The sequence below is a fragment of the Maniola hyperantus genome, chromosome 1 (genome assembly GCF_902806685.2).
Source record: "Maniola hyperantus chromosome 1, iAphHyp1.2, whole genome shotgun sequence".
Taxonomy (NCBI): Eukaryota; Metazoa; Arthropoda; class Insecta; order Lepidoptera; family Nymphalidae; genus Maniola; species Maniola hyperantus.
The window spans coordinates 7,305,130-7,316,167 of record NC_048536.1 but is presented as its reverse complement, the minus strand read 5'-3'; the positions used below and the strand labels follow the sequence as shown (position 1 = coordinate 7,316,167).

The following is an 11,038-nucleotide window of genomic DNA, read 5'->3' as shown; positions in this document are numbered from 1 at the left end:
AACAACTATGAACTAGTGAACATGTGCTTTACCGGCTTGTACATACAGTCTGTATGTAAATCGTGTGTAATTTTTGCACTGTAATTCACAATTTAATGACGCAATAAAAAATACTTTCCAATAATTTCTCTCAGACCAGACACATCCAAAGAGAATATACCTAATCACTACGGACACTCTAAGCTAGAGGTATCTACCTACCAGCAAACATTGATACCTACTTACTTAATTTCGGACATAAATACCTAAATAAATATGTTTTTCAGAAAAACCTAACGAACAGTCATGATTTTTTGTCATTTTTACAAAAAAATATTATCCTACAGTCTATTACGGACATTTGTTAAATTGATTGGACTAATTTAGAAATAGACTGAAATAAGAATTTAGATATAGATACTTAACTACCTACTTAGATGATAATCTAGTAGTGATCCTACTAATAACTCGATGTTTTCACCACAGACACACGCGTCGTAGAATAAAGAGCCGGAGAGATGCGCTGGTAAAAACTAAAATACTATTTACTTAGGTAACTATTAATTTTACAAAAAAATATTATCATGGTACCTACGTTACATACTACGGACATTTTGAAAAATTACTTGGTCTTATTTAAAAATTAGACTGAAATTAGTATTTTGAAGTCCAAAATTGTGTGAACCGTGAATGACGTTCTTAAGTTACCGCAAAACACTTATTAAATTAATTAAGAAGGAATTTTAATAAGTAGGTACATCTACCTACCAAAACTCTGGACATGTCCGGAAAATTCCAGTCTTCTAGTGTTCCTATGAATTGACTCGACGTTTCCTACACACGTCGTGAATAGAGAGATGCGGGTCCCACGCGTCACGACCGTTTATCAACAATCGCAATCAGCACCCCACCGGCTCAGTTTTCCGTCGTGCGGTGCTTGGTGGTCGGATGGAACACTGAGTTCGGATCGCGCGTCGCTGCCGGCTGTACTCTCGTGCTAACTAGCTATCACATTGTAGGCAGTCGTTGACGCGCGCGTAATCAAAATAATTACAAACTTTAATGAAATATTGATAAATTGTCGCTATCAGTTGCATAATACATAACGTTTTTATAATACTTACTAACAAGTACTTAGGTATCATATTTTCATTAGCTTAAAATAACGGACAAACAAGAAGAATATTATGTTTTAGGTAAGTTACTTTTTTTTAATTTAAGCAGCTAAATATCTATGATTATGGTACCTAGAATAAAATTGAATTGTGCTAAATATAATATTAGTTATTAGTTTTAGACAATGGGGAATCAATAGTTCGGTCTCTAAACGTTTGATTACGAGTAGATAATAATGCCTACGTTTTCTATGTAGCTAAGCTACCTTAATTAAATTTACGATGTTTACCTACCTAAAGTTTAAATTGACGATGACCTAGATACAATATTATATTAACTAAGTTACTCAAAGCTTTCTTACGTCGATACAATTTTTTATAAGCCTCATAGACCTTAGCTTTTATTCATCGAATAATATTCAGCAATCAGAAAACAACAAACTCACAAAATATAATTATGTGGGTAGAAAACTTAAAGCGCGAGTTAATTCTATTCCGATTGCCAAGAATATGTTAGGTATATTTATATTTATTACTAGCAGATGCCCGCGACTTCGTCCGCGTAAAAATTCTGGTTTCTCATGAGATCTGAAATTTTGAAAGGCCTCACTTATCTACTCACTCGGTCTCACCTTAAGACACGGTACCCAGAATACCTAAATGCCAATTTTCATATCTCTAACTTCAAAAACATAGGATTTTCATATAACCCTTCCACCCCCATTTTACTCCCTTAGAGGGGGAATTTAGTTAGATCCATTCTTATCTGATACTTACCCCCTAGAAAGAACCTACCTTCCAAATTTCAAGTAAAAATAATAATAGTTAAAACTTTTCTATAAAAACATCTCCCCCCTGTTTTACTACCCTTAAGGGGGGAATTTCCCAAATTGACTTATACAGATTTTTATTATTTAAAGCTAATACCCTAAATGTCGATTTTCACGTCTCTAACTCCATAAACAAAGGACTTTCAAACAACCCTCGACCCCCCTTTCGCTCCCTTAGGGGGGAATTTAGTAAGATCCTTTTTTATCTGATACCTACCCCCTAGAAAGAACCTACCTTCCAAATTTCAAGTAAAAATAACAATAGTTAAAACTTTTCTATAAAAACTTCTCCCCCCTATTTTACTACCCTTAAGGGGGGAATTTCCCAAATTGACTTATGCAGATTTTTATTATTTAAAGCTAATAACCTAAATGTCGATTTTTACGTCTCTAACTCCAAAAAATTAGGACTTTCATACAACCTTCGACCCCTCTTTCACACCCTTAGGGGAATTTTTCAAAACCGTTTCTTAGCTGACACCTACGTCCTAGAAAGAACCTACCTTCCAAATTTCAAGTTTGTAGGCTTTATAGTTTCTGAGATTTCGTGATTAGTCAGTCAGTCAGTCAGTCAGTGAGTGAGTGGTATTTCTCTTTTATATATTAAGATTTATTTTAACTTACAGTTTCGTCCTACCTACTTTTCTATAAAAATGTGTCTGTTTCAGATTAAAACAATTTAAACTAGCGCGATAGTAAACTAAACTATAATCTATTCTAATATTATTATTATAAAGAAGAAAGATTTTGTTTATTTGTTTCTAATCAATAAACTCTGAAACAACTAAACCAATTTTAATAATAATTCACCAGAAAGTTACTTTACGCGCTACCTATACCTATACCCAGTGGCGTGCACAGGGTTTGAAGCCAGGGTAAGCATTAGTTAGGTGAGAACCTGTTTACTGGCAGGTCATAATGAAAAATATGCATTGAGCTATTATAACTGGGGTAAGCAGTGCATTTATGTCTCTATGACCAGCACGCCACTGCCTATACCTAATGATTTTACTCTAATTTCATAAAAATGATAAATAAAAAGTGGAAAGCCATGTCATGATTTACGAGTCACGACCCTCAGAAATGAGAAATACTTACGATGTAGAGACAGAGAGACTGGGTATAGGATTAACAAAACCAATTGGGTCCATAGTAGGTATATAACATAAATATTATCTTGTACCTACTACCTATATAGCCTACTACTCAAGTAACTAAGTAGTACTACATACTCTGTACCTTGTTTTTATGTTATTTTATGATTTTGTCATTAAACACCAAAGCCTGCCTTACCAGCCTTTCACTGTGTGCAACGCTCACTGTAGGTTTACCCACCATATTGCAAAACGCGAAGTAAAGGCTGTTGTCTGTTATCCATTTACCAACTGAGCCTACCAAAAATTACCAATAACCCTCTGCAGATATTTTATAAAGTTTAAGTACGGCTTTCAAACAAACCACCCGGATATTTAAACGCATTCTATTGGTAAAAACCTATAAGCACATAAGGAAATCATCGACATCAGCTAGCTCAATTAATTGAGAGAGTAAATAATAATTGTTTTGTAATCTGAATAAATGGGATTTCAATACCTAAGTATCTATTCTAGTGTACTTACATTATCACAAAAAATATATCAAATTAACGATCACCTTGCATAATCTGTGATAATATCCTAAATAACAAATTCTTATCAGCGAAAATGCGAACACATTCCAGCTCTAGGTACAGTTATAGGTGATTGATGAGAATAATTAATTATCTATATCTACCTACTAATTAATTTATTACTATTAGATATGTGTTACTGTGGACGCTGGTAGAATTATTTTCAGGAGTTTTGTGATGAACTACCTGATGAGTTCTATCTTTTTAAAATAAGTATAGGTAGCTGAGGCGCGACGTCTTCAGCTTTCATCATCATCACCAACCTATAGACTCCACAGCTGGACATAGATCTCTTGTAGGGACCACACGCCACGGTCTTACGCCGCCTGAATCCAACGGCTCTCTGCGACTCGCCTGATGTCGTCCGTCCACTTAGTGGGGGTCTTCCAACACTGCGCTTTCCGGTGCGAAGATACCATTCCAGCATCTTTGAGATTACTGGCTCTTTTAGTAAAATTATCTATAGGCGGGCGCACAGCGCGCAACAAGCGCAGGTGACAAGCGTTAATGTTCGTCCTCCGTGTTTTGTTTTCAGTAGGTAGGTAATCAGTATACCTACCAATTTAAATGGTATGTCAAAGTACATTAAACAAAGCCACAGTGCCACAGTTACTAACAAAGCTCGGTTGAGGTAGTTATCAAAAAGACTCGGGTCCGTTCCACTCCACTCTGCTTGCGCTGACCCTTTTATTAATAACTATTCATGAAATCTGACTATATAATTGACCGGTTTATTTGTCGAAATGCATATAGGACTATGCAGGAAGGAATACTAAACCTACTTTTTATCCTGGGCAGAAAAGGTATCAAAATTATTACTTACCTATACCTAGTAAGCATAGATCTTACCTACTTAATATTGTTATTGTAGGTAGTAGTACCTATGTAATAAGATATCCACTAAACAAAACCGGATATGTTACTAATAATATGAATTTTCAAGCGGTGTCACATTGTCACAATCAATATTTTAGATTTTGATATATAGTAACTAATACAATTTACCTACCTACTTAACTAGAGCTTTAGCCTGTGGCTTTCCTAACTGTAAACATAGGTAATAAAATTATAACGTTGACATGCAGGCATACAGTTTTGGAAATTGAAATATATACTAAGTAGGTATGCACATAAAATAATTCTTTGAACATAAAAGCTAAAAAGTAAAAAGTTCGCGGAAAATAATAACAAGGACAAGAGACCTTCCACTTTCAACAAAACTTTACCTGTTACGTTAATTCGATTAAGATAACGGAAACTAAAGTTGCAACTTGCACCAATAGGGCTAAGCTAACCAATCTATAGGCCACTTTTTAAATTTCATAAAATAAGCATTTTTGGACAAAGTTATTAGTGGGTAAGTAGGTAATTGTTACGGATCCATAACAATTATAACGACTAAGGGTCTTTTCACATGCATACGCAGACATTATCCGGCAAACCCCGTGATGTTAGCGCTGTGCTGCCAACTGCCGTGTTGCACTTGTATTCATGTAAACGAGCCAATATACAATTTCATACATACTTACTTAACTGTGTGTTAACTGTAAAGTCGATTGCCGCGTTGTAACCGTGTTTGTAGGGGATGAGTACGGGCGATACTCAGCTAACGGCTCGGAACCCGTTCATTGTGGAAGGCGGAAGCTGTCATTTTATAGCTCATACATTACTACTTAAGGGATGATTTATGCCAACACGTGGCGGGCACGAGCCATGCCACGTACGAGGTGTGGATGAGACACGGATTCAAAACATCACGAACATTTTATATCGAGCAGTTCACACTTCACCGTGTGCCGTCCGTGCACGGACACGGCACAGTGCACTGCTTCATATAAAATGTTCATGATGTTTTGAATCCGTGTCTCGTCCACGCCTTGTACGTGGCACGGCTCGTGCCCGCAACGTGTTGGCAATAATCATGCCACACGGCACCGTAGTCGTGCCGTGAGCGTGCGCATGTGAAACGGGCCTTAGTATTGTGACAGAGGTCTTTTTAGGGTTCTGTATCTCCAGAGAAAAAAAGGAACCCTTTTAGGATCACTTCGTTGTCTGTCTGTCTAGATGTAATATCAAGCGAATGAAAACCCAACTATAGGGTACTTCCTGATGACCTAGAATCATGAAATTTAGCAGGCAGCAATGGCTTATAACAGAAGTAAAAGGACAAAGTCTAAAACCGTGAATTTGTGGTTATATTCCAAAAATAATAATAATTAAAAAGTGTTATTTATTTCTTGTACGATGGTGCGGAACCCTTCGTGTGCGAGTCTGCCTCGCACTTGACCGGTTTTCTTTTGTGTGCGTATTCTACTATGTTGCAGCCACGTAGTGCTCATAATATTATACGCAAGCCTCAAGCCTCCAAGGCCACAACTCACCTGTCACAATGACAAATTCAATGGTATTATAGTAGGATGGGACACTCATTATGTTCTCCATAAAAGTAAGCAATGCCAGCATTTACGATTACTGATTGCAAGGCAATGGTTTAAGACTTCATTATTATATGGTAGAGTAACAACTACATAAAAATTATTATTTGTTAAAGTTAAAGTTTTTAGGGTTCCGTACCTCAAAAGGAAAAAGGGACCCTTATAGGATCACGTTGTTGTCTGTCTGTCTGTCCGTCGTGTCTGTCAAGAAAACCTATAGGGCACTTCCCGTTGGGCGTTGAACTAGAATCATGAAATTTGGTAGGTAGGTGAAGGTCTTATAGCACAAGTAAAGGAATAAATCCGAAAACTGTACATTGCAAAAAAATAATTAAAATGTGTTCATGAACAAAATATACTTAACTAGCTGATGCCCGCGACTTCGTACGCGTGGATTTAGGTTTTTAAAAATCCCGTGGGAACTCATTTATTTTCCGGGATGAAAAGTAGCCTATGTCCTTCCCCGGGATATAAGCTAACTCTGTACCAAATTTCATTAAAATCGGTTGAACGGTTGGGCCGTGAAAAGCTAGCAGACAGACAGACAGACAGACACACTTTCGCATTTATAATATTATAGTATGGATTAGTTTTTAAATACTACTTTGAAAATTAAAAAAAATATGATATTTGTTAATTTTGTCTTGTCCGAATATTTTTTATCACGTTGCTCTAAGTTAAGTATAGGTACCTAGTACCTACTCACGTAGGGATGGCGTGGGTCCGTCACATCCATCATCAAAGACACTCGCCAACGTGTATTTGTTTTCAATAATTTTCCTACACTAATATTTTATTTCCTACTTAGTACCTACATAAGCTTAGGTAGGTATCAAGGTAGGTATATATAGCTTTATTCTTGGCCAAAGACGTTTCCTGTTGCAGAGGATTTTTTATTTTTCTCAGAACGCTTCGGACGCAATTCTACCACCGCAGCCACTAATGCCTTATTATCTGTATCTATCTATATAATATAGTAGGTGCCTATCTACGTACTTCTGACGTACCTACTTATTTTTTATTTTTTCAAGATACTTGATATACTTACTTACCTTGTTACTTAGGTAATAATGGGCATCTAAGCCCGTTCATGAGCAATATTAGTGAGTGATGACGTAGAACAAACAGTCTCTAAACTAAGTAAGAAGTCAGAAGTCTGAAATCAGGAATAAGGAAGTTAATTAAAAACAATGGAGACCTTATAATTAAAAACCAAAAAATTCCATCAATATTGATATTTGGTACAGAGATAGCTTGCATCCTGGGGAAGGACATAGGCTATTTTTTATTCCGGAAAATCAAATGAGTAGTTCCGAGGGGATTTTTAAAACCTAAATCCACGCGGATGAAGTCGCGGGCGGGCATCTTTAGTGTCATGTCATCTTTTAAAATTAAAATAAACAAAAAGACAGTTATCCCGATACAGGCTTTCAAAAACCGTACGACGTTGACGACGGTTGCAGATTAAATGCATGATGAATGATGATGCAAAAAAATATAATGTTATCGGCATTAAGTACAATGTAATATACTTACTTATTTTTTTAAAGAATAGTTATCTATAGTACATGACAAGTCCAGATGGCAATCGGGGTGGGGACGCCCCGCACACCCGCACAGCCCCCGAGTTAACCCGGTGCGGGCGAGCGTGGGTGGCGTGCGGTCCTCCCGCCTTATATCCCCAAATGCCATCTCGACCTATCGAGACCTGTATAGGTACCTAGTAGTTTTTGTACCGAGAACACGTGGGAACAGGGGAAGTGCCTCATAAAAGCTCCTCAACCTTGAGTATGGAAATTACTGAGTTATAGGTAGGTAGGTAAGTAGGTACTTAGTGTTAATTGGTACGTGGCCGATTTGCAGTTTATCTGTTATTCTAAGATCTATAGGTAGGTACTTAATAATGTAACTATAGGGGACGATTTCTGTACGATAAGTTAATTTTGAAATTTTTCTATCTATGCACGCGTTACGGATTTGAAGGAAACGTTTTTCCCCGAAAAACTTTGTTTCCTTACGTAAGTAGTTAAAAGTTTTTTTAATGAATTATGTAAGTACCTACGCTTATCCAATATCCATACTGATATTATAAATGCGAAAGTGTGTCTGTCTGTCTGATAGCTTTTCACGGCTCAACCATTCATCCGATTTTAACGAAATTTAGTACAGAGATAGTTTGTATCCCGGGGAAGGACATATGCTACTTTTTATCCCGGAAAATTGAAGAGTTCCCACAGGATTTTCAAAAACCTAAATCCACGCGGACGAAGTCGCGGGTATCATCTAGTTCAAAATATTTATTAACACTCGTTAGTGCCTTTTGCTGTACCTAGATTGGCAATTTCGCAATTTCACACACATTCCGAATGCTAGAGGAAAAATGCATGGGGCACCGGGCATTAATCTGCCAACCTCGCTAACTACACAATTTCTCATCATCAGATTTGATATTGAAACGTCAAAGTTAATGTCCTCTTAATAAACCGATTTATAACCATAGGTCATCAAAAATTCACAGATTTATCTTTTGAATCAAAATCGTTCCGCCGATTCATTTTTGTTGATTATTCGGATTTCAATCTTACACAAGAGATGTTGTTCACTTTTGATAATTGGTATTGGTTTATCAATCTGTGTAATTATAATTATGTGTATACTTAGTACGCGACAGGTCGAGATGGATATCAGGGCGGGGACGCCCCGCACACCCGCACAGCCCCCGCACTAACCCGGTGCGGGTGGGTGACGTGTGGGGCGTCTCCCCGCTTCATACCCCGATTGCCATTATACCTGGTGCGTACTCTACTTCATAATATTAGGTATATCCATTGAGATTTTCCCAGGAGATTTTATTATTTTTAAACACATGTACCTACTGTGTTGTGGAACATTGTTTTTAAAAAAATGGCAAGTAGTGAACTGTGAAGTATAAAGGGCAAAATCGCGAGAAATCGGCTCGGTAAAGTCTCAAATTCTCGCGAGAAATCTCGGCTCGGCAGAGTTTTCGCAAAATTTTCGCGAGAAATGTCGGTTCGCAAAGTATTTATTATTTACACAAACTGCTTAATATATAAACAAACAAGACCTATTTCTAAGTCCCTAAGTACTATTCCATAACAAAGGAACATTAGGTATATTGCAATCTGTGTTTAATGCAGAGTTTTTTTACCTTGCTCAGACACGCAAAACTAATTAGATAAGCACAAGTAGGTAAATAAGTAGGTACGTATATCAGATTAGCTGCATAAAAATAAAAATAGCACATAGCAATTAATCCGTGTCATAATAACCATTGCTTCAATTAATTATCAAAAACAAAAAATGATGTTGATGGTTTCAAAGATTTGCGTGCAAAAATACTACGGTTTATTTTTTACTGATTGACTGAATTTAACTTGTTTGGTAAGAAATAAATGTCTGGTTTTACTACTAGATATTATGTACGAACTAACTACGAACGTACTTAATTAATATCCATATCCATACTTCCATACTAATATTATAAATGCGAAAGTGTGTCTGGCTACTAGCCTTTCACGGCCCATCCGTTCAAATGATTTTGACGAAAGGTACAGAGATAGCTTGCATACCGGGGAAGGACATAGGTTACTTTCTATCTCGGAAAATCAAAGAGTTCCTACGGGATTGAAAAAAACCTAAATCACCTAGTTTTATATAAATCGGTTGAACAGATGGGACGTCTGCATCCATGACCGTATAGCCAGGGTAGAAAAGTACCTAGAGTGGGATTGAAAGTCCTATCCATACTAATATTGTAGATGCGAGTGTCTGTTTATCTGTTACAGATATTCAGAGATAGTTCGTATCCTGGAAACAGACATAGACTTTTTATTCCAGAAAATCAGAGTTCCCACAGGATTCGCCAATCCTAGATTCAAGATTCATGTAGATTCAAGAACTGTGTATTATGCATTTTAAAAATAATTTTTCTTTGTCTGGGATTGGGATAGGACGGGTGCAAGTGCATAGCCTTACACCCTGCTGCTGGCGCCCATGCAGATGTGCCTTTAAAAATGCCGTGGGAACTCTTTGATTTTCCGGGATAAAAATTAGCCTATGTCCGTCCCAGGGATGTATCTAACACTGTACCAAACTTCATCAAAATCGGTTAAACTGTTGGGCCGTGAAAAGCTAGCAGACAGCGACGGGCACTTACCTATAATATCTTTCGCATTAATTATAATATTAGTACGGATGAATGTAGGTAACTTTCGTCCGTGAATAATAAGGCTCTAATAGCCCTATATTAGAGCCTTAGTAATCGGACGGTCAGATTGATAGATATAGACAAACAAAATATACTTACAAATGCACCCAGATATCTACTCATGTGCCTGGAGAGTGGAGACCTCGCTTCACTCGGTCAAATTGAGATGGAAGCCATCTTTACATAAAATATGTACTTAGATTACCTATCTAAAGTAAGTAAAAGCGGAAAGCAAACTTAGAAGTCTTGAATTTGTGAGATCGAAGCACAACCAGAAATTCTTGGAAAGGTATAGGTAGCAGTGGCGAAGGGTGAAAATCTGAAAAAGGGAAGCCGGAAACGTACTTACCTAAAAGAATATCAGCTGTTCGATTTTCCGATCGATTTTTTGTTTTCAAAACTTAATTTAGAAAAATTACTATCGTTACGTAACAAGAAATCTGTTAAACAACAATCTATGTGAATTAAGGCCATTTCTGATTTTGGCTTACCAAACTGAATCAAAATTACCGTGAACTTACACTTATAAGTTATTAATCACATCCCCAATTTATTATATCAAAATAAAACACCACTAACAACTTTAAAAACAAACAAGCATGGCCGCTTCACAAAAACAAATGTATCAATATCAAATCACCCTTCAAAATACAAAATACTCAAAATAGTAGCATGTACCTGTTAAAACAATAGTATTAATATAATTTTTAATTTGGAGGTATTATAGGGTAACTCGGATCCAACCGAGTTATTTACGTCAAATTTGTCTGACCTGTCAGAGT

At 36.8% G+C, this 11,038-nt stretch overlaps 2 protein-coding genes across 2 annotated transcripts in view; one reads left to right on the top strand and one right to left on the bottom strand.

Moving 5' to 3' along the window:
* The window catches only part of Atg17 (autophagy-related 17), a 179,809-nt gene that overhangs the window by 110,381 nt on the left and 58,390 nt on the right, over nucleotides 1-11,038 (bottom strand). The window lies entirely within an intron of this gene.
* LOC117985551 (long-chain fatty acid transport protein 4-like) overlaps nucleotides 906-11,038 on the top strand; it is a 28,038-nt gene continuing 17,905 nt past the window's right edge. The window contains exon 1 of the mRNA XM_069504537.1: nucleotides 906-1,175. The gene's annotated coding sequence lies outside the window, so the exon portion shown is untranslated. The remainder of the gene's footprint in view (nucleotides 1,176-11,038) is intronic.